Source organism: Siphateles boraxobius, unplaced genomic scaffold, assembly GCF_051911475.1.
Source record: "Siphateles boraxobius isolate OS27281-9 unplaced genomic scaffold, OSU_SipBor_1 6, whole genome shotgun sequence".
NCBI classification, from domain to species: Eukaryota; Metazoa; Chordata; class Actinopteri; order Cypriniformes; family Leuciscidae; genus Siphateles; species Siphateles boraxobius.
The window spans coordinates 1,983,557-2,007,720 of NW_027509186.1; the positions used below are offsets into that span (position 1 = coordinate 1,983,557).

General features: G+C 44.0%; 9 non-coding genes across 9 annotated transcripts; all 9 read right to left on the minus strand.

Annotated features, from left to right (window-relative positions):
* Positions 1-10,327: 10,327 nt before the first annotated feature.
* On the minus strand, positions 10,328-10,400 carry trnak-uuu (transfer RNA lysine (anticodon UUU)). Its single transcript has one exon. It is a non-coding gene; the product is annotated as a tRNA-Lys (tRNA).
* A 3,645-nt stretch (positions 10,401-14,045) lies between these two features.
* Positions 14,046-14,127, minus strand: trnas-aga (transfer RNA serine (anticodon AGA)). Its single transcript has one exon. It is a non-coding gene; the product is annotated as a tRNA-Ser (tRNA).
* Positions 14,128-14,249: 122 nt separating this feature from the next.
* On the minus strand, positions 14,250-14,322 carry trnak-uuu (transfer RNA lysine (anticodon UUU)). The gene has a single exon. It is a non-coding gene; the product is annotated as a tRNA-Lys (tRNA).
* Positions 14,323-14,971: 649 nt separating this feature from the next.
* On the minus strand, positions 14,972-15,043 carry trnah-gug (transfer RNA histidin (anticodon GUG)). Its single transcript has one exon. It is a non-coding gene; the product is annotated as a tRNA-His (tRNA).
* A 224-nt stretch (positions 15,044-15,267) lies between these two features.
* Positions 15,268-15,349, minus strand: trnas-aga (transfer RNA serine (anticodon AGA)). The gene has a single exon. It is a non-coding gene; the product is annotated as a tRNA-Ser (tRNA).
* A 2,354-nt stretch (positions 15,350-17,703) lies between these two features.
* trnah-gug (transfer RNA histidin (anticodon GUG)) lies at positions 17,704-17,775 on the minus strand. Its single transcript has one exon. It is a non-coding gene; the product is annotated as a tRNA-His (tRNA).
* Positions 17,776-17,999: 224 nt separating this feature from the next.
* On the minus strand, positions 18,000-18,082 carry trnas-aga (transfer RNA serine (anticodon AGA)). Its single transcript has one exon. It is a non-coding gene; the product is annotated as a tRNA-Ser (tRNA).
* Positions 18,083-18,204: 122 nt separating this feature from the next.
* On the minus strand, positions 18,205-18,277 carry trnak-uuu (transfer RNA lysine (anticodon UUU)). The gene has a single exon. It is a non-coding gene; the product is annotated as a tRNA-Lys (tRNA).
* A 1,902-nt stretch (positions 18,278-20,179) lies between these two features.
* trnah-gug (transfer RNA histidin (anticodon GUG)) lies at positions 20,180-20,251 on the minus strand. Its single transcript has one exon. It is a non-coding gene; the product is annotated as a tRNA-His (tRNA).
* Between the last annotated feature and the right edge of the window lie 3,913 nt (positions 20,252-24,164).

Here is a 24,164-nt window from a genome sequence, read left to right on the forward strand (position 1 = left end):
GGCACGGCTGAAGAGAAGACCAACCCTGAGAGTGCGATGGTGGAACCGATGGCTGTTGGCCTGGTGGAAAAGACGACCAACCCTGAGAGTGCGATGGTGGAACTGATGGCGGTTGGCCTGGTGGAAAAGACGACCAACCCTGAGAGTGCGATGGTGGAACCGATGGCTGTTGGCACGGCTGAAGAGAAGACCAACCCTGAGAGTGCGATGGTGGAACCGATGGCTGTTGGCCTGGTGGAAAAGACGACCAACCCTGAGAGTGCGATGGTGGAACTGATGGCGGTTGGCCTGGTGGAAAAGACGACCAACCCTGAGAGTGCGATGGTGGAACTGATGGCGGTTGGCCTGGTGGAAAAGACGACCAACCCTGAGAGTGCGATGGTGGAACTGATGGCGGTTGGCCTGGTGGAAAAGACGACCAACCCTGAGAGTGCGATGGTGGAAAAGACAAATCAGAATTCCCAGGCCAGACATGCCACCCAGGAAAGTGCTGGGCCCCAGGCCAGTCTGTGCCAGATGGAGATGTGTCTACAAGCCCAGTGTCTGTGTGCGTAATAGAAGACACTGCAGTTCCAGTTCGTGCACATTTACGTTGGCGTATAACTGCCTCACCCTCCCGATTTTCAGGCTCCTGGAACTCAATGGCAACATGTCCATGTTCAACAGGTGCAGATGGGAGTTCTCTAGGCTTTGGCAGTGGCTCCTTTGCCAAACCAACAGGCTGGGGAAGCTCCACTCCTTGTAGCAAGGTGTCCCGGTCAGTTCTTTTCTGTCTGTCGAGAAGCCTGGGAAAGAATAACAGACATTTTTAGCTTTACCCACAGTACATTTACAAAACATCTCTACTGATTTGTTTTTATAAACTATGTACACTAAACTATTCAAAAACGATCCATCACTTGGATACTTCAGCATTAAAGGAACACGCCGACTTTTTGGGACTTTAGCTTATTCACCGTATCTCCGAAGCACTGCTACTTCTGTGGAGTGATTTACTCCAACTCTGAGCAAACTCTCTGCTCCTCACCAGTTCTCAGGTGCTGCGAGTAAATCACTCCGTCCAAGTAGCAGTGCTTAACCTTCTGAGAATATACTTCCCAGTATGTATATGGTTAGAAGAAGCCTGCGTCTCATATGGCCTTGTTATTTGTACACACTGTTGCTATACAAATCACAACATGTAAATAGGAAAATGTTGATGTTATTTTGTCACTTATTGGGAGCAGTATGCTAGATGGAGCCATTTACCTCCAGTATTTGTGCTAAGCTAGGCCAGCGGTGGGGGCGTCGGAAAGAGTTACAGCACGCACGGAGATTAGAAGGGTATGTATGGACTTATCTGACTCTGGGGGATACGGTGAATAAGCTAAAGTCCCAAAAAGTCAGCGTGTTCCTTTAACATTCAGCAATATTATCAATTTGACTATACTGACATTATTGGACAATAACTAAACTGATAACATTACAGCTGATTTATAGCCGAATTGACCTCATTTCGTAATTGATGAACTTCGCACTTTGTGAACATTATCAGAGAAAAACAGACTGTGGAATGTCTCAACTGACAAATCAGAATCAAGCATTTCAGAAAGCTGTGTAATAAGCAATAACGTATTCTAAACCGTAACATTCTGAATTTCTGAAAAGCTTTTGTGAAACAATGTATGCATTTATTACCAAATTTTTTAAATCCTTTTTTTGGCAGACATATAAAAGGTTGCAAGTTTCAAAATGAGACGGTGTCTGAAAACAATGTATACATTTAATGTATGTTATATACAAATACATGTGGAATAGAGAATAGTTCAAAAGATTTATTATTTCAGAAGTGCAGTCGTTCATCATAGGAATAGATTTCATATTACTGAAGTGAATTTAGGAAGCTGAAATCCAACTCACCATGAAGACACTGTGGTGTTGTTTATAGTAACTAGCACCAAGTTGGTCTGGTCTAGTAGCTCTCTGCAGTCTTCAAGCAGCTGCTTGATGTGGCTATAAATCATCACAATTGCCTGAGGAATGGGAAAGGTTTTGCCCTTGTTATCTTTAGGCCTATTTCTGGCTTCCCTGAATTCCTTCAGAAGCTTGAGTGCAACACATTCTGAAACCCTGTTGGCATCAGGTCTCTGGGCAGCCTGACCATGAGTCATGAACAGTCTGTGAATAAAAAGATGCATGATTGTATTATGTATGATTAGTATTCTATGGTTCATTATAGCTTTGTAAACATATAGACTGATTATGTTCTGGAATTGTATGGCAATGAGAGATAGACTTTATGATCTATCCTGGATCTCATCAAAACAGTTTTTTTAAAGTATTTTTAACCTTTGAAAGGAATTAAATTATACAGGGAGCATTCAACAAGACTCAAATTTAACACCGGTGCACTACAATTTAACTCACCTCTCAGCTGCTTGCTGACCAGGGGCTGAGCCACTACGCTTCCGAGAAGCTCTCCAAGGACCTTCCAAGGTCTTTTTCTTGCACTTAAGGGAATACTTGGAGGGGGACTGATCAATGGCATGCAAATACGAATACAACCGCAAGATCTCTGCTATCTCGTTAGTTGATAAACCAGTGATCGTGCGGTTGAGACTGACGAGATAGCCTGCCAGGTTATCCACTGCCTCCCATCCAGGAACACCCCTTGAATCACATCTACTGTCCTAGAAATGGAAACAAAAACAGAATCCTGGATTAGGAAATTATTTTGATACTTTGATAAACCATTCACAAATTACAAGCATCAGGTATTAGAAACTTTACCGGAGCTGGTGTGCTGGGCCCAGCACAGGAAATGTCTTCAATGTCAGGACTGTAAGAGCCACCACTTGGCACACTGGTTTCCTAGATTTTTTAAAAACATTTTAAAGAGAAGAATAAACTTCAGTTACAAAATTGACTGTTCAAATTGACTATTATTAATCTTTTAATTAAATGAACGTTTAATCATGAAGCAACTCATTCATTGCTCCTAAAAACATTAACATTCCTATGTAATTTTAATTCAAAACGATCAAGAAAATTGACATTACCAGAGGTGAGATCAATGAATCACCATGACTGCTGGAACTTGCAAGGGTGTGTGTGCCCAAATTGAGGTCTGCCGCATCACATATTGTGACATCCAGACACTCATCCTCCTGAACTTCAACCTCCATCTCTGGCAAGGCGATTTCATGTTGCTCCAGTGGAGAAAGCAGGTCTCCTCTGTCAGACTGTGCCAGCAAGTACTCCACAGCTATACGCTCATCTGCCATAAAGATTCAATAAACATTTTGTAATAAGAGCTATATATCAGGCTAAAGCAGTAGGCTACAGTGCATGTGATGAATGTAGTGTTGCTAATGAAAAATCTATTTTGCGATTAACATGAAAAATGTAAAAGCAAAAATCACAAAAGAAAAACTAAAACAAATACACTTCAACTTCACAAACTGACATATCTTATAACTAGGAACAAGCACCTTTACAGCAATGATCAGTCATGAAAACGATGGTCTGATTGGTTAGCGTTCAGGCAGCATGCAAAGCCTTTGAAAACACACAGTGATGCCTGGAATCACTATCGTAATAGTGTGTACAATGGTGAATCTTACCAGTGGGTTTCCCAGGAGGTTTGAATTCTGGCAGGAGTGCACATCCAAGGACTCTGTTGCTGAGGACATTCATGTGGGACATTAAACGTACATCATACATTTTAGTAAGTGATGTACCACTCATGTCCACAGCTTGATGAGCTCGGTTGATGTTCCACCTAGATGCACCCTCAAGCATGTACATCTGCGTATGTAGTGCATTACATCTCCAACCTGAAAGACAATGTTTCACATGATTAAAATACTATTATATAACCCCCCACTCAGAACCACCAGGCCTAAGAAAAAGGTTTGTTTCCAATTTGGTGCCTTTAATTTTCGAAGTCAGCAACTTCAGTATTGTGACAACACTATTTAAATATATGCATAATATTGTTTTATAATTTCAATTTACCTGGAATAAAAGTGCACTGGTGGCGATGGAAGCTTTCCAGAGAGGAGGACCCTCTGCCACACCTCAGTACATCCAGAACCTTGTCACCCTTCTGTAAACCGGAGCCCAGTTTTGTGTACAACTGAACACCGGGTGGATCTTGGATGCAAGGTAAGTGTTTCTGCTGTACCTCCCACACACGTGTCATGCTCTCTGGATTGATGAGGCGCAAACCAGTGGTGTCGGTCAGTTCCCACATGGAGTCCAGCAGTCCTTGTATCAAGACACGAGTTTCTTCAACTCCGCGTGTCCTCCTCCTGCAGTGCTTGGCCAGCTCACTGGAGGTGATGCTTGACAGGATTTGGGCCTCTGTTGAAATATGACCCCCATGTTTTTTTAAAAGCATGGTCTTTTTCGCCTCTTTAAGACGAGAGATGTCATCCTTGTCCCATTCAAATATACAGCTGGACAACTTGGAGCAGAAAGTGCCATACAGTGGATGGTGCTCCGTTGTAAGGCCAGCAGTAAACCGCCGCATGAAGTGGAACACATCAAGTCGCACTGTGATATTCCATGGTCGGAACCAGGTAAGAACTGGAGTCACGCCTACACCAATGAGAAACAAGGAGTGATTGTTTTCTCAGATTTACATTTGCATCATTAAAGAAATATAATAATGCTGTTTTACATAAGCTTTTGTCTACTTGATTGCAAACACTGAACAGGGTTCTCATAGTAAATTGCTACTGTAAATAGAAATTAAGAATTTTAGAACCATTGTAAATAGATCTAAAAAAATATAAATTTCTATAGTAAATAGTTCTAAAAATTCTCTTTATGAGTGTTCTTAAAGAATATGAACAAACACCTAGAAAAACCATGTACAGGAATGAAATTTAGTTTTTAGTAATTTAGAAACATGCCTGAAATGGTTGCTAATATGAATTAGAAATACAAACACATTCATATTAGGTAAAGACTTAATGTAACAAACCTGTCTCGCTGCAGCAGTCCCGGTCAACGTAAATCACAGCTGGCTCTGGCTCCCCAGCATCCTTGTATCGCTTTACGATGCCCTGACACAAGTCATCTATGCCAGCTCCCTCACCAGTGGTTAGGACACAGTTCAGGACTTGGCCAAACTCATTGCCAACATTGGTCATCCATGTAGCAGTGTCCGCAATGCCACCAGCAAGCTTTTTAGTTATCTATATAAATACACAAACATTACAATCAGGTAAAAATCTCTGAACATCAAGTTGAAATTAACATGCATTTGCCTCTTTTTATATACATTTACCTTCTTGGTAGAATCAAGCTTCAGGATGCTACCATATGTTGATGTTATGACACCCTTTAGCTCATCAATGTGACTCAGGATCTCGTTGGCATGAACCGTCTCAAACCACTGTGCCAGAGGTAGGGGGCAAAAAGGCGGTGGCTGCTGATATACCACTTCAGCCTGTGTCAGGGCACATTTCTTTTTGTGAAATTCACAGTCTGTCAGATAGTTAATGGTACGTCTTGCCCACTCCTCGCTGTGAACTTCTTCAAGCGCCTGCTGCAAGAAACTGGAGCTGTTCCCAGCAGTTCTAGGCTTCAACAAAGTCACACACTTCCTGTCAAGTGCAAGGTGAGTGGTAAGAACAGCGGGGAATTTGTTTCTGTGGGAGGGATCTAGTTGTTTGAGGATCTCCGAACTCCAAGGGCAGACAGGAATCTTACACTTACTGCAGCGAGGGTAGTCTACTCCAATTAAATAATATCTCGAGTCAATATCAATGACTTCCCTCACTTTTGTGTAGATTCCTGAATGGTGCATCTTCCTATTGCACTGTGTGCACTTCAGAGGAATACCCCACATTCTCATTGGGGCCCACAGAAACATACGCTGTCTAAAGTAGGTGTTAGGATCAGGAGGTGAAGTTGTAGGCTTGCTGGGACTTGGTGGATGAAACCAGTTTTGAGAAAACTGCTGCTTAAGTCGTCCTGTGGCGTCATATAGACACTGCGCGATCCACTTCTGGTCTGCTGGCTTAATAACTCGACAGAACTGTTTGGGGAGAAAACTCACCCAATTCACTACTGGAGGCCTCAGGTTAATTTCCAGGGATGGTGTTTGAGGTGCAGTTTGTGGAACGCCTTGCTGCTCTTCAATGTATGCGGGTGATTCAGTAAATGATGTTGTTGGAGAAGATGTTGGTGGATCCACAGATTCTGTCCCTGCAAGACTGGTACAAGGATGATTAGTTTCAATGTGGTGAAGAAGTCCAACCGCACCCCAGACTTTTGCACCACACTGGTCACAACATTCTTGGACATGGTAATCTGACAGATGTTCGGAGAAACAGTCCACATCAATGTCTTCACCACAAAGACCACACTTTATTGAAGAACTGCTCTCTGGGACTGATCTTGAGCCTGCACTGCTCTCTGGGACTGATCTTGAGCCTGCACTGCTCTCTGGGACTGCTCTTGAGCCTGCACTGCTCTCTGGGACTGATCTTGAGCCTGCACTGCTCTCTGGGACTGATCTTGAGCCTGCACTGCTCTCTGGGACTGATCTTGAGCCTGCACTGCTCTCTGGGGCTGGTTTTGCGCCTGCACTGCTCAGTGGTCTTGCCTGAGCACCTGCACTGCTCCATGAGGCTGGTCTTGCCTGAGCACCTGCACTGCTCCATGAGGCTGGTCTTGCCTGCGCACCTGCACTGCTCCATGAGGCTGGTCTTGCCTGCGCACCTGCACTGCTCCATGAGGCTGGTCTTGCCTGCGCACCTGCACTGCTCCATGAGGCAGGTTTTGCACCTGCACTGCTCTGTGGTCCTCCTTGCATGCCTGCACTGCTCTGTGGTCCTCCTTGCATGCCTGCACTGCTCTGTGGTCCTGCTTGCATGCCTGCACTGCTCTGTGGTCCTGCTTGCATGCCTGCACTGCTCTGTGGTCCTGCTTGCATGCCTGCACTGCTCTGTGGTCCTGCTTGCATGCCTAACACTGTCTGCTCTGCTGACTGTAAAAAAAGCATTAGTGTTTTCCCTAGGATTAGTGTTTTCCCTAGGTCTCAAAATCTGCAAATTATCAAAATCAAAACTTTGCTGAAAAACATGTTGTACACAATTACTACATGCAAACTGTCGTCTGATTCATAGGTTGTTGTTCTTTAAGGAAAGTAATACACCTTTAAGTAGAATTGTAAAAACACCCACCTTCAGGTCTTTGTGCAGGCATCTTTTTACTGCGAGTTAAATTGACATTTATATGCATTTTATTCAAGTAACCTGTTATACCATTATAAAGACCTCACTGATTTACATTAAAAGCTAAGAAATTAATCTAGTGTACTGACAGCATTTGCACTAAATTGCACAGCTTTGCTCAGTTTGTGCGCATTATATATATATATATATATATATATATATATATACACACACACACCTTTTTCTGACTATTATTTCATGTCAGGCTTTACAGCTCAAATAATGAACATTTTTCTCTTATTAAAAAATGTTTTTAAATTAGTAATGATCACCAGCATAGGTAAAATAATCACATTCATTACATACCTTATGATAACCACATTTGCAAGTGATTATTTTCCCAAATATATCATATGCACAGGTCTGTTTGTGTAATGGACAGTTATTAATTCTTTCCAAGGCATGCTTCCACTTCTTCGCCCCTGGCTTCTTGCCTGTTGAGAAGTGGTACTTCCCTTGGGCATACTTGCACATGATGTCATGCCAGTATGAGTCTGGTTTACCAGTCTTAGTCATGTCTATAAATATGAAACAACAGGGTAAATACCAGACAACTTGAGAACAACTTCAGAGAGATACAAATGAAATGAAATTTAAAGAAAAGGCTTAGGGGAAAACATTTAAGACAAATTTTATGTAGAAGAGGGATTTTACACATGGATGGTTGTCAAATTACGTATGTTTGTTAATTTAACCATGTTAAAAGACAATTTTTAAACTATGGTAAATAGAATGAATGATTACGTTGCACTAAATTCAAATTGGTGCAATGAGGGGTGCAGTGAGAGGTGCAGTGAGAGGTGCAGTGTGCAGTGAGAGGTGAGGTGCAGTGAGAGGTGAGATGCAGTGAGTGGTGCAGTGAGAGGTGCAGTGAGAGGTGCAGTGAGAGGTGCAGTGAGAGGTGCAGTGAGAGGTGAGATGCAGTGAGGGGTGCAGTGAGAGGTGCAGTGAGAGGTGCAGTGAGAGGTGCAGTGAGAGGTGAGATGCAGTGAGGGGTGCAGTGAGTGGTGCAGTGAGTGGTGCAGTGAGAGGTGCAGTGAGAGGTGCAGTCAGAGATGCAGTGAGAGATGCAGTGAGGGGTGCAGTGAGAGGTGCAGTGAGAGGTGCAGTGAGAGGTGCAGTGAGAGGTGCAGTGAGAGGTGGGGTGCAGTGAGTGGTGCAGTGAGAGGTGCAGTGAGAGGTGAGGTGCAGTGAGAGGTGAGGTGCAGTGAGAGGTGAGGTGCAGTGAGAGGTGAGGTGCAGTGAGAGGTGAGGTGCAGTGAGAGGTGAGGTGCAGTGAGAGGTGAGATGCAGTGAGAGGTGAGATGCAGTGAGGGGTGCAGTGAGGGGTGCAGTGTGCAGTGAGAGGTGAGATGCAGTGAGAGGTGAGATGCAGTGAGGGGTGCAGTGAAAGGTGCAGTGAGGGGTGCAGTGAGAGGTGAGATGCAGTGAGAGGTGCGATGCAGTGAGAGGTGCAGTGAGGGGTGCAGTGTGCAGTGAGAGGTGAGATGCAGTGAGAGGTGAGATGCAGTGAAGGGTGCAGTGAGAGGTGCAGTGAGGGGTGCAGTGAGAGATGAGAGGTGAAGTGAGAGGAGCAGGGCCAGGGAGAAGAGAAGGCCCAAGGAGAGGGCAAGGTAAAGGTGTAAGAATGTGTGGTGGTGGCATTCCAAGGGCTGCAAGAACAGTAGTCAGTGATGAAATCCGTGCCACTATCATTGACCATGTAATCAACAGTCTTTCACTACGAGAGGCTGGAAAAAAGTAAAGTTACTGTACATGTGGACATACAATTCCCAACCAAGAAATGTAGTGTAAAAACGGTGGACTGCATGTTTTGCATGTTTTTCAAACTGAAACACTAAAGTCTATGAAGTTTTTGTAATGTCAACAATAGCCAGTATTTTGAAACTGGGTGTACTTTGATTGACTGCATGTACCTTGTGACGTGAAAACAAGTGTTATTCTTTGACAGAATAATTTCATTCTGAGTCTGAGTCAGATTTTCAGTGTTTTGGTAAAGTTAGTGTATGCAGAGAAAGATGTGTTCTATTTTGAAATGAAGAGTGTGTTTTTCAAAATGTGTTTTTGAGAAGAAAATCATCCATTTGGCCAATTGTGTTTTGTGGGTGTGAGTCTGTTTTAAGAGTTTAGAAAAATGATCTGAAGTATGGGTAAGCGCTTGTTAGCGATTGAAAAAAAAAACTAATAAATTGAAAACAGTAAAAAGCAACAGAGAGTAAAAATAAAGCAGTTCATTATGTAAAAATTATAACATAATTAGTTTCTAAAGTTATTAGGCTTTTTATTACGGTTTTATTTGTACACTCTATGGTTAATACAAAACAAGTCACCACTCTGTATTTTAACATTAATCATCATAGGAATTATTATCCTCATTTATAGTCCATATACTGTTATCTTAAACCAGTCCGGCTAAGCTTTTGCAGTATGAAGGCCGCGATTTATATCACTATATCAAAACATGGCCTCCGAACTCTATATAAGTGTTAAAACAACGAATTACAAATAAAGATAGCTGAATTAAACGTGTGCAACCTAAACCGAGTTTGAACTGTAATGTCCAACGAATAGATAATTTTTCTCTTTCACGTTAAAATGTTAATTAAACTGTACTTGCCTGCATCAAAACACAAAACCGTCTCAGGTAGTGATGGGGTGAATGACGAGTCCTTTTCGCGCCGTCGCTCTTTATGACGGTGGTCACGAGACTATGTTTCGGCCAATGACTGTTTTGGCCCGTCCAGCCAATGGCTGTTTTACCCCGCTGTTCGGAACTGTTAGGACCCGCTGTTCGGAACTGTTAGGACGTAATTTAGGATTGTTAGGACCTGTGTTAGGAATTGTTAGGACTTATTTAGATTGTGTTAGGAATTGTTAGGACTTATTTAGATTGTGTTAGGACTTGTGTTAGGACTTGTAACAAATGGTTAGGAATAGTTAGGCTGTCCATTCGCCGGAGGGTACGGCCACGACTACAAGCTGGCTGAAAGGGGCACGTCGTTTGTGGATTGGTGCCTTGCAGCGTCGCTGCCCGAGGCCAGTGTAGATCAGCAAGAACTCAACAACAAAACGTACCGCTCCACAAAAAGACGCCCGTTCGCCCGAACAGGGACTTGAACCCTGGACCCTCAGATTAAAAGTCTGATGCTCTACCGACTGAGCTATCCAGGTTCTTGCTCGAGAAGTGTGCGTGCTGTGTCGGAACGCACAGCAAAATGAATCGTATTGGCGCAGAAAAAAGAGTGTCCTCCAATGCATTGCGTTTCCTTCTTCGAAGATTCAGAATGGCCGTCAAAACGTCTGCTATGTCAAAATATATTTGCTAATTAGTGGGAATGCAGCCTAGTAGACTGATGATAATAGTAATTAAAGGAAAATAATGCTAGGAAAAAGAACAAAAACTCACTGCTACTTGTCTGGAAAGCCTCTTCACACGCTTCAATGCTGTTGACTTGCCGCGCTCTTATCGTTATTGTAAACTTGTGTCAAAGGCGCAGTTGTTCGTAGCAAATAGCAAGCCCGCGGCACTCTAGGTAACAGCCAGCGAGTTAACTGACACCTAGCGATTAGAAAATATACACGCACCATATTCTCTCTGAAGCAAGATTCTTCCCACATAAATAGGAGCATTTCGTTTTCAGTCTTTTCTCTAAGGGTTCGAACCTGAAAGCTCGTGCTTTCAAAGAAGGTCCCAGTTTCAATTCACTCGAACATCCAGAGCACATCAAGGGCACGCGCCGTGCACAAAAAGAGTAGTCTGAAGGACGGGGTGGGGACAGGTGGCGACATGGAGCTCAATTTCAATGGCACCCAGAAAATCTGCGGCCACAACGCAGAGTACTAACCACTATACGATCACGGCGAGCTACCAGTCTACCTGACGTGTCCTTGAATACAAAGGGGCCTTGTCATCTTTAGCTTGCAGACAAAACTGTTTCTTACCAACATAACTCTTTTCAAGGGTAATCCTGTAACAGTGACTCTGGAGAAGAAGTCACTGAAAAGAAAAGGATTCTGTTTTTCCTTTTATAAAGCTTAAGCTAGGCCTCCAGAAGGTTACAAACTAAAGCAGGCGCATGCTGTCAACCTAGTCGGTAGGATTCGAAACTGCGCGGGGAGACACCAATGGATTTCTAGTCCATCGCCTTAACCACTCGGCCACGACTACAAGCTGGCTGAAAGGGGCACGTCGTTTGTGGATTGGTGCCTTGCAGCGTCGCTGCCCGAGGCCAGTGTAGATCAGCAAGAACTCAACAACAAAACGTACCGCTCCACAAAAAGAGGCTTGTTCACCCGAACAGGGACTTGAACTCTGGACCCTCAGATTAAAAGTCTGATGCTCTACCGACTGAGCTATCCGGGCTCTTGCTCGAGAAGCGTGCGTGCTGCGTGGGAACGCACAGCAAAATGAATCGTATTGGCGCAGAAAAAAGAGTGTCCTCCAATGCTTTGCGTTTCCTTCTTCGAAGATTCAGAATGGCCGTCAAAACGTCTGCTATGTCAAAATATATTTGCTAATTAGTGGGAATGCAGCCTAGTAGACTGATGATAATAGTAATTAAAGGAAAATAATGCTAGGAAAAAGAACAAATACTCACTGCTACTTGTCTGGAAAGCCTCTTCACAAGCTTCAATGCTGTTGACTTGCTGCGCTCCTATCGTTATTGTAAACTTGTGTCAAAGGCGCAGTTGTTTGTAGCCAGTGGCGCAAAAAGTGGGTATGCGCTATATGCGGCGCATAGGGGCGCCGCATCATGAGGGCGCCAAAGCGATGGTTAAATTTTTTTTTTTTTTTTACAAGTTATATACATTTATATAAAATTTATACAAGTTAAATATAAAAAAAGTTATATAAATTTTAGAGGACTAACAGGCTAGAGTAGGCGTCGGTGCCCTCATAATATTCCATCATTGAATTTATTTTGACATAGAAGGGTATCGCGAGCGGGCGGGGGCGCGCGCGTGAGCGCTGAGGAGCAGCACAGGAGTGCGTTATCGTTGAAACTCGAAAAAGATGAATGAAGCAAAAAAGCGGTCGGGGGCTAAAAATAGAAAAAGAAGGAGGTTAAAGGAGAAGGCATGTCAAGGGATGCGACAGCAGCTAAATAAGTGGATGGTGAAATGCAACAGGTATGTGATGTTTGTGCTTGGAGGAGGCTTGCAAATATTCATGTTAACAGACTAACGTTTGCTAACTCTGGGAATGTAGCAGCCAGAGCTAGCTAGTTTAGAATATGCAAAACCGAGGTTGATGAGCTGAAAACTAAAAAATATAAGGTAGCATGTACAATAAATGACAAGAATCTGGAAAACAACTAATGCAATATCTCTGGTTTACCATGGAATCATGCGTAGATTTGCTACCAAGCTTGGAGGCTTGCAAATATTAATGTTAACAGCAAGTGTTTATGCAAAACATAACTTAATGCAAAATAATATTGCTGATATCTACATTTAGATTGTGGTTAAACCTTATGGTACCAATCCCATGCATGACATATCTCAATTTTATTAAAGTAAAATAACAACTGGAAAATATAAGGTAGCATGCACAATAATTGACTAGAAGCTGGAAAACATGACTTATGTAATAAGGCTGGTTTATCATGGAAACAAATAGATTTTGTTTTACCATTCATGTATGTTCATGTTAGCTGTGCTATCAGGCATACAAGCTATAGTTACATCTGCTGGGTGACATGGAAGCTGTATTTTGGGTCACATCTCTCTCTCTCTCTTTAAAGATCTGTGCTATATAATATGTATGATCAAGTGGCAAACAGCAACGAGGCTTTTGTTGACCACTTGGACAAAATCTGTTTCTGTTTTTTTTTTTTTTGTTCACTGACATAATTTATGTCATCATTGTTGTCATTGTCACAAGTACAGGGATTTGCAAAGAAAAAAAGAACATTTTCTGGGATAAGGAAGATTTGATGGATGATCATTTTGATACAAATGACAGCTACACACAATATGATTATTATATATATATATATATATATATATATATATATATATATATATATATATATGTGTGTGTGTGTGTATGTATGTGTATATGTGTATGTTTGTAACTGTTTATTCTGTAACTTTTTATTATTTGTTAACATTGTTAATATATATATATATATGATATGTGTGTGTGTATTGGGGGGGCGCCAAAATTGTTGCTGCATACCCCTCTAACACTGGGTAGTTGCGCCCCTGTTTGTAGCAAATAGCAAGCCCGCGGCACTCTAGGTAACAGCCAGCGAGTGTACTGACACCTAGCGATTAGAAAATATACACGCACCATATTCTCTCTGAAGCAAGATTCTTCCGAAATAAATAGGAGCGTTTCGTTTTCAATCTTTTCTCTAAGGGTTCGAACCTGAGAGCTCGTGCTTTCAAAGAAGGTCCCAGTTTCAATTCACTCGAACATCCAGAGCACATCAAGGGCACGCGCCGTGCACAAAGAGAGAAGTCTGAAGGACGGGGTGAGGAGAGGTGGTGACATGGAGCTCAATTTCAATGGCACCCAGAAAATCTTGCCGTGACCCGGATTCGAACCGGGGTTGCTGCGGCCACAACGCAGAGTACTAACCACTATACGATCACCGCGAGCTACCAGTCTACCTGACGTGTTCTTGAATACAAAGGGGCCTTGTCATCTTTAGCTTGCAGACAAAACTGTTTCTTACCAACATAACTCTTTTCAAGGGTAATCCTGTAACAGTGACTCTGGAGAAGAAGTCACTGAAAAGAAAAGGATTCTGTTTTTCCTTTTATAAAGTTTAAGCTAGGCGCTAAACTGAAGCAGGCGCATGCTGTCAACGTAGTCGGTAGGATTCGAACCTGCACGGGGAGACCCCAATGGATTTCTAGTCCATCGCCTTAACCACTCGGCCACGACTACAAGCTGGCTGAAAGGGGCATGTCGTTTGTGGATTGGTGCCTTGCAGCGTCGCTGCCTGAGGCCAGTGTAGATCAGCAAGAACTCAACAACAAAACGTACCGCTCCACAAAAAGACGCTCGTTCGCCCGAACAGGGACTTGAACCCTGGACCCTCAGATTAAAAGTCTGATGCTCTACCGACTGAGCTATCCGGGCTCTTGCTCGAGAAGTGTGCGTGCTGCGTCGGAACGCACAGCAAAATGAATCGTATTGGCGCAGAAAAAAGAGTGTCCTCCAATGCATTGCGTTTCCTTCTTCGAAGATTCAGAATGGCCGTCAAAACGTCTGCTATGTCAAAATATATTTGCAAATTAGTGGGAATGCAGCCTAGTAGACTGATGATAATAGTAATTAATGGAAAATAATGCTAGGAAAAAGAACAAAAACTCACTGCTACTTGTCTGGAAAGCCTCTTCACACGCTTCAATGCTGTTGACTTGCCGCGCTCTTATCGTTATTGCAAACTTGTGTCAAAGGCGCAGTTGTTTGTAGCAAATAGCAAGCCCGCGGCACTCTAGGTAACAGCCAGCGAGTGTACTGACACCTAGCGATTAGAAAATATACACGCACCATATTCTCTCTGAAGCAAGATTCTTCCGAAATAAATAGGAGCATTTCGTTTTCAGTCTTTCTCTAAGGGTTCGAACCTGAGAGCTCGTGCTTTCAAAGAAGGTCCCAGTTTCAATTCACTCGAACATCCAGAGCACATCAAGGGCACGCGCCGTGCACAAAAAGAGTAGTCTGAAAGACGGGGTGAGGACAGGTGGCGACATGGAGCTCAATTTCAATGGCACACAGAAAATCTTGCCGTGACCCGGATTCGAACCGGGGTTGCTGCAGCCACAACGCAGAGTACTAACCACTATACGATCACGGCGAGCTACAGGTCTACCCGACGGGTCCCTGAATACAAAGGGGCCTTGTCATCTTTAGCTTGCAGACAAAACTGTTTCTTACCAACATAACTCTTTTCAAGGGTAATCCTGTAACAGTGACTCTGGAGAAGAAGTCACTGAAAAGAAAAGGATTCTGTTTTTCCTTTTATAAAGTTTAAGCTAGGCCTCCAGAAGGTTACAAACTAAAGCAGGCGCATGCTGTCAACGTAGTCGGTAGGATTCGAACCTGCGCGGGGAGACACCAATGGATTTCTAGTCCATCGCCTTAACCACTCGGCCACGACTACAAGCTGGCTGAAAGGGGCATGTCGTTTGTGGATTGGTGCTTTGCAGCGTCGCTGCCCGAGGCCAGTGTAGATCAGCAAGAACTCAACAACAAAACGTACAGCTCCACAAAAAGAGGCTTGTTCACCCGAACAGGGACTTGAACTCTGGACCCTCAGATTAAAAGTCTGATGCTCTACCGACTGAGCTATCCGGGCTCTTGCTCGAGAAGCGTGCGTGCTGCGTGGGAACGCACAGCAAAATGAATCGTATTGGCGCAGAAAAAAGAGTGTCCTCCAATGCTTTGCGTTTCCTTCTTCGAAGATTCAGAATGGCCGTCAAAACGTCTGCTATGTCAAAATATATTTGCTAATTAGTGGGAATGCAGCCTAGTAGACTGATGATAATAGTAATTAAAGGAAAATAATGCTAGGAAAAAGAACAAATACTCACTGCTACTTGTCTGGAAAGCCTCTTCACACGCTTCAATGCTGTTGACTTGCCGTGCTCCTATCGTTATTGTAAACTTGTGTCAAAGGCGCAGTTGTTTGTAGCCAGTGGCGCAAAAAGTGGGTATGCGCTATATGCGGCGCATAGGGGCGTCGCATCATGAGGGCGCCAAAGCGATGGTTACATTTTTTTTTTTTTTTATAAGTTATATACATTTATATAAAATTTATACAAGTTAAATATAAAAAAAGTTATATACATTTTAGAGGACTAACAGGCTAGAGTAGGCGTCGGTGCCCAAATAATATTCCATCATTGAATTTATTTTGACGTAGAAGGGTATCGCGAGCGGGCGGGGGCGCGCGCGTGATCGCTGAGGAGCAGCACAGGAGTGCGTTATCGTTGAAACTCGAAAAAGATGAATGAAGCAAAAAAGCGGTCGGGGGCTAAAAATAGAAAAAGAAGGAGGTTAAAGGAGATGGCATGTCAAGGGATGCGACAGCAGCTAAATAAGTGGATGGTGAAATGCAACAGGTATGTGATGTTTGTGCTTGGAGGAGGCTTGCAAATATTCATGTTAACAGACTAACGTTTGCTAACTCTGGGAATGTAGCAGCCAGAGCTAGCTAGTTTAGAATATGCAAAACCGAGGTTGATGAGCTGAAAACTAAAAAATATAAGGTAGCATGTACAATAAATGACAAGAATCTGGAAAACAACTAATGCAATATCTCTGGTTTACCATGGCATCATGCGTAGATTTGCTACCAAGCTTGGAGGCTTGCAAATATTAATGTTAACAGCAAGTGTTTATGCAAAACATAACTTAATGCAAAATAATATTGCTGATATCTACATTTAGATTGTGGTTAAACCTTATGGTACCAATCCCATGCATGACATATCTCAATTTTATTAAAGTAAAATAACAACTGGAAAATATAAGGTAGCATGCACAATAAATGACTAGAAGCTGGAAAACATGACTTATGTAATAAGGCTGGTTTATCATGGAAACAAATAGATTTTGTTTTACCATTCATGTATGTTCATGTTAGCTGTGCTATCAGACATACAAGCTATAGTTACATCTGCTGGGTGACATGGAAGCTGTATTTTGGGTCACATCTCTCTCTCTCTTTAAAGATCTGTGCTATATAATATGTATGATCAAGTGGCAAACAGCAACGAGGCTTTTGTTGACCACTTGGACAAAATCTGTTTCTGTTTTTTTTTTTTTTGTTCACTGACATAATTTATGTCATCATTGTTGTCATTGTCACAAGTACAGGGATTTGCAAAGAAAAAAAGAACATTTTCTGGGATAAGGAAGATTTGATGGATGATCATTTTGATACAAATGACAGCTACACACAATATGATTATTATTATATATATATATATATATGTGTGTGTGTGTATGTATGTGTATATGTGTATGTTTGTAACTGTTTATTCTGTAACTTTTTATTATTTGTTAACATTGTTAATATATATATATATATATATATATATATATATATATATATGATATGTGTGTGTGTATTGGGGGGGGCGCCAAAATTGTTGCTGCATACCCCTCTAACACTGGGTAGTTGCGCCCCTGTTTGTAGCAAATAGCAAGCCCGCGGCACTCTAGGTAACAGCCAGCGAGTGTACTGACACCTAGCGATTAGAAAATATACACGCACCATATTCTCTCTGAAGCAAGATTCTTCCGAAATAAATAGGAGCGTTTCGTTTTCAATCTTTTCTCTAAGGGTTCGAACCTGAGAGCTCGTGCTTTCAAAGAAGGTCCCAGTTTCAATTCACTCGAACATCCAGAGCACATCAAGGGCACGCGCCGTGCACAAAAAGAGAAGTCTGAAGGACGGGGTGAGGAGAGGTGGTGACATGGAGCTCAATTTCAATGGCACCCAGAAAATCTTGCCGTGACCCGGATTCGAACCGGGGTTGCTGCGGCCACAACGCAGAGTACTAACCACTATACGATCACGGCAAGCTACAGGTCTACCCGACGGGTCCCTGAATACAAAGGGGCCTTGTCATCTTTAGCTTGCAGACAAAACTGTTTCTTACCAACATAACTCTTTTCAAGGGTAATCCTGTAACAGTGACTCTGGAGAAGAAGTCACTGAAAAGAAAAGGATTCTGTTTTTCCTTTTATAAAGTTTAAGCTAGGCCTCCAGAAGGTTACAAACTAAAGCAGGCGCATGCTGTCAACGTAGTCGGTAGGATTCGAACCTGCGCGGGGAGACACCAATGGATTTCTAGTCCATCGCCTTAACCACTCGGCCACGAACAACAAGCTGGCTGAAAGGGGCACGTCGTTTGTGGATTGGTGCCTTGCAGCGTCGCTGCCCGAGGCCAGTGTAGATCAGCAAGAACTCAACAACAAAACGTACCGCTCCACAAAAAGACGCTCGTTCGCCCGAACAGGGACTTGAACCCTGGACCCTCAGATTAAAAGTCTGATGCTCTACCGACTGAGCTACCCGGGCTCTTGCTCAAGAAGCGTGCGTGCTGCGTTGGAACGCACAGCAAAATGAATCGTATTGGCGCAGACAAAAGAGTGTCCTCCAATGCATTGCGTTTCCTTCTTCGAAGATTCAGAATGGCCGTCAAAACGTCTGCTATGTCAAAATATATTTGCAAATTAGTGGGAATGCAGCCTATTAGACTGATGATAATAGTAATTAAAGGAAAATAATGCTAGGAAAAAGAACAAATACTCACTGCTACTTGTCTGGAAAGCCTCTTCACACGCTTCAATGCTGTTGACTTGCCGTGCTCCTATCGTTATTGTAAACTTGTGTCAAAGGCGCAGTTGTTTGTAGCCAGTGGCGCAAAAAGTGGGTATGCGCTATATGCGGCGCATAGGGGCGCCGCATCATGAGGGCGCCAAAGCGATGGTTACATTTTTTTTTTTTTTATAAGTTATATACATTTATATAAAATTTATACAAGTTAAATATAAAAAAAGTTATATACATTTTAGAGGACTAACAGGCTAGAGTAGGCGTCGGTGCCCAAATAATATTCCATCATTGAATTTATTTTGACATAGAAGGGTATCGCGAGCGGGCGGGGGCGCGCGCGTGATCGCTGAGGAGCAGCACAGGAGTGCGTTATCGTTGAAACTCGAAAAAGATGAATGAAGCAAAAAAGCGGTCGGGGGCTAAAAATAGAAAAAGAAGGAGGTTAAAGGAGATGGCATGTCAAGGGATGCGACAGCAGCTAAATAAGTGGATGGTGAAATGCAACAGTTATGTGATGTTTGTGCTTGGAGGAGGCTTGCAAATATTCATGTTAACAGACTAACGTTTGCTAACTCTGGGAATGTAGCAGCCAGAGCTAGCTAGTTTAGAATATGCAAAACCGAGGTTGATGAGCTGAAAACTAAAAAATATAAGGTAGCATGTACAATAAATGACAAGAATCTGGAAAACAACTAATGCAATATCTCTGGTTTACCATGGAATCATGCGTAGATTTGCTACCAAGCTTGGAGGCTTGCAAATATTAATGTTAACAGCAAGTGTTTGCTAACTTAATGCAAAATAATATTGCTGATATCTACATTTAGATTTTGGTTAAACCTTATGGTACCAATCCCATGCATGACATATCTCAATTTTATTAAAGTAAAATAACAACTGGAAAATATAAGGTAGCATGCACAATAAATGACTAGAAGCTGGAAAACATGACTTATGTAATAAGGCTGGTTTATCATGGAAACAAATAGATTTTGTTTTACCATTCATGTATGTTCATGTTAGCTGTGCTATCAGACATACAAGCTATAGTTACATCTGCTGGGTGACATGGAAGCTGTATTTTGGGTCACATCTCTCTCTCTCTTTAAAGATCTGTGCTATATAATATGTATGATCAAGTGGCAAACAGCAACGAGGCTTTTGTTGACCACTTGGACAAAATCTGTTTCTGTTTTTTTTTTTTTGTTCACTGGCATAATTTATGTCATCATTGTTGTCATTGTCACAAGTACAGGGATTTGCAAAGAAAAAAGAACATTTTCTGGGATAAGGAAGATTTGATGGATGATCATTTTGATACAAATGACAGCTAATAGCAAGCCCGCGGCACTCTAGGTAACAGCCAGCGAGTGTACTGACACCTAGCGATTAGAAAATATACACGCACCATATTCTCTCTGAAGCAAGATTCTTCCGAAATAAATAGGAGCGTTTCGTTTTCAATCTTTTCTCTAAGGGTTCGAACCTGAGAGCTCGTTCTTTCAAAGAAGGTCCCAGTTTCAATTCACTCGAACATCCAGAGCACATCAAGGGCACGCGCCGTGCACAAAAAGAGAAGTCTGAAGGACGGGGTGAGGAGAGGTGGTGACATGGAGCTCAATTTCAATGGCACCCAGAAAATCTTGCCGTGACCCGGATTCGAACCGGGATTGCTGCGGCCACAACGCAGAGTACTAACCACTATACGATCACGGCGAGCTACCAGTCTACCTGACGTGTTCTTGAATACAAAGGGGCCTTGTCATCTTTAGCTTGCAGACACAATTATAAAAAATAAAAAATTAAATGTAATTGTGAATGAAAGACAAAATAAATCCTAAAGAGACTCTTTCCACTCTGCAATGGTCTGGCCAGCTGCTGGACAGTACCACTTTCCTCTAACCTGGGAATGGCCAGTGAGTTTACTTTTTGATTGGCCACATATTTTACACTCATAATGGTAATGTTCCTTTGTGTGACGCTTCTTTGGGGGCTCCCCTCTTGCCACACGCTCTTGATCCTCAAGTGCTGCCTTGTGCTGTCTCCATGCACGCTGTCGGTTCTGAGGAGGTGGTGGAACTGATGGCTGTTGGCCTGGTGGAAAAGACGACCAACCCTGAGAGTGTGATGGTGGAACCGATGGCTGTTGGCACGGCTGAAGAGAAGACCAACCCTGAGAGTGCGATGGTGGAACCGATGGCTGTTGGCACGGCTGAAGAGAAGACCAACCCTGAGAGTGCGATGGTGGAACCGATGGCTGTTGGCACGGCTGAAGAGAAGACCAACCCTGAGAGTGCGATGGTGGAACCGATGGCTGTTGGCACGCTGAAGAGAAGACCAACCCTGAGAGTGCGATGGTGGAACCGATGGCTGTTGGCCTGGTGGAAAAGACGACCAACCCTGAGAGTGCGATGGTGGAACTGATGGCGGTTGGCCTGGTGGAAAAGACAACCAACCCTGAGAGTGCGATGGTGGAACCGATGGCTGTTGGCACGGCTGAAGAGAAGACCAACCCTGAGAGTGCGATGGTGGAACCGATGGCTGTTGGCCTGGTGGAAAAGACGACCAACCCTGAGAGTGCGATGGTGGAACTGATGGCGGTTGGCCTGGTGGAAAAGACGACCAACCCTGAGAGTGCGATGGTGGAACTGATGGCGGTTGGCCTGGTGGAAAAGACGACCAACCCTGAGAGTGCGATGGTGGAACTGATGGCGGTTGGCCTGGTGGAAAAGACGACCAACCCTGAGAGTGCGATGGTGGAAAAGACAAATCAGAATTCCCAGGCCAGACATGCCACCCAGGAAAGTGCTGGGCCCCAGGCCAGTCTGTGCCAGATGGAGATGTGTCTACAAGCCCAGTGTCTGTGTGCGTAATAGAAGACACTGCAGTTCCAGTTCGTGCACATTTACGTTGGCGTATAACTGCCTCACCCTCCCGATTTTCAGGCTCCTGGAACTCAATGGCAACATGTCCATGTTCAACAGGTGCAGATGGGAGTTCTCTAGGCTTTGGCAGTGGCTCCTTTGCCAAACCAACAGGCTGGGGAAGCTCCACTCCTTGTAGCAAGGTGTCCCGGTCAGTTCTTTTCTGTCTGTCGAGAAGCCTGGGAAAGAATAACAGACATTTTTAGCTTTACCCACAGTACATTTACAAAACATCTCTACTGATTTGTTTTTATAAACTATGTACACTAAACTATTCAAAAACTATCCATCACTTGGATACTTCAGCATTAAAGGAACACGCCGACTTTTTGGGACTTTAGCTTATTCACCGTATCTCCGAAGCACTGCTACTTCTGTGGAGTGATTTACTCCAACTCTGAGCAAACTCTCTGCTCCTCACCAGTTCTCAGGTGCTGCGAGTAAATCACTCCGTCCAAGTAGCAGTGCTTCACCTTCTGAGAATATACTTCCCAGTATGTATATGGTTAGAAGAAGCCTGCGTCTCATATGGCCTTGTTATTTGTACACACTGTTGCTATACAAATCACAACATGTAAATAGGAAAATGTTGATGTTATTTTGTCACTTATTGGGAGCAGTATGCTAGATGGAGCCATTTACCTCCAGTATTTGTGCTAAGCTAGGCCGGCGGTGGGGGCGTCGGATAGAGTTACAGCACGCACGGAGATTAGAAGGGTATGTATGGACTTATCTGACTCTGGGGGATACGGTGAATAAGCTAAAGTCCCAAAAAGTCAGCGTGTTCCTTTAACATTCAGCAATATTATCAATTTGACTATACTGACATTATTGGACAATAACTAAACTGATAACATTACAGCTGATTTATAGCCGAATTGACCTCATTTCGTAATTGATGAACTTCGCACTTTGTGAACATTATCAGAGAAAAACAGACTGTGGAATGTCTCAACTGACAAATCAGAATCAAGCATTTCAGAAAGCTGTGTAATAAGCAATAACGTATTCTAAACCGTAACATTCTGAATTTCTGAAAAGCTTTTGTGAAACAATGTATGCATTTATTACCAAATTTTTTAAATCCTTTTTTTGGCAGACATATAAAAGGTTGCAAGTTTCAAAATGAGACGGTGTCTGAAAACGTCTCGGTTACGTATGTAACCCTCGTTCCCTGAGTAGGGAACGGAGACGTTACGTCGGATGACGACGAATGGGGGTTTCGCTTAGAACACCTATCGACTTCGAGTATTACAAAACGAGCCAATGGCGATGAAATGCCATGGGTCTGCGGAATTTGCATAGCGTATCTCCGCCCCACCGCGTGGGTATAAAGGAGGACGCCGGCAACATGCAGGTATGTCTTCGCTGAGGAGCCGAGACTGAACTCAGGCGTCTGCCCAGCGGTACAGCGGAAGTGGCAGGGAGACGTAACGTCTCCGTTCCCTACTCAGGGAACGAGGGTTACATACGTAACCGAGACGTTCCCTTTCGTAGTCACTCCGAGTTACGTCGGATGACGACGAATGGGGGTCCCCGTGAAATCACGCCACCTTCACAGCTGTCTTCCAGTGCCCTGCGAAAGTCTGATCCCCCTGTCGTGATACTGGCACAGACGAAGGAGTCCTACTTAACACAGGAATACCAAGGTACACTGGGAAGCATATCTCAGAGGAGATATGCCGCAGCATGCCTACCCGTAGGGAGGACTTAAGATACACATATGGCCGGAGGGCTACATATGGGTGAACACTGAAGTGACCAGCCCGAGGGGTGGCAACTTTCAACTCCAGGAGGGCAAGATGGCTTGCCAAGGGAAAGACACATGCTCAAGGAGGCTTACAGTGGAAATACACATGTGGGGGTTACTCAGGGAGGAACCATGCACACGGAGGCACCTAGCCGACGCCCAGGCAATAGACACTGGCGCCAGCGTCAACAGTGCAGGAGGAACTCAGGGCTTCAAAGAGGAAGGCTCACCTAAGGAATAATTGCACGTATCCAGTCCGTGGAGTGGAATGGCGAGCAAGCGAAGACACCTGAGCGGGTCCAGCACGAGAGGACACAGGCTCCACTCGGAGATTATAGAATCTGGCGAATGTGTTGGGTGTCGCCCAGCCTGCAGCTCTACAAATGTCTGCCAGCGAGGCGCCATGTGCTAGAGCCCAAGAGGAAGCCACACTCCGAGTGGAGTGGGCTGTCACACCAAGGGGGCACGGTCGGCCTTGCTGTTGGTAAGCCAAAGCAATGGCGTCCACTATCCAGTGAGACAACCTCTGCTTTGAGAGAGCCTTTCCCTTCAGTCTCCCACCATAACAGACAAAGAGCTGGTCTGAGGTCCTGAAACACTGCGTTCTGTCTACGTAAGCGCGGAGAGCGCGTACTGGACAGAGCAGTGCCAAGGCTGGGTCTGCCTCCTCCCGGGGCAGCGCTTGCAGGTCCACCACCTGGTCCCGGAGGGGAGTGGTGGGAACCTTGGGCACATATCCAGGCCGGGGTCTCAGGATCACGTGAGAGTGACCGGGCCCGAATTCCAGGCACGCTTCGTCAACGGAGAATGCGTGCAGGTCCCCTACCCTCTTGATGGAGGCCAATGCAACCAGGAGCGCTGTCTTCATAGACAGGAACTTAAGCTCAACTGGTTGCAGAGGCTCAAAGGGAGCCCTCTGCAGGGCATTTAAGACCACTGAGAGGTCCCAAGAGGG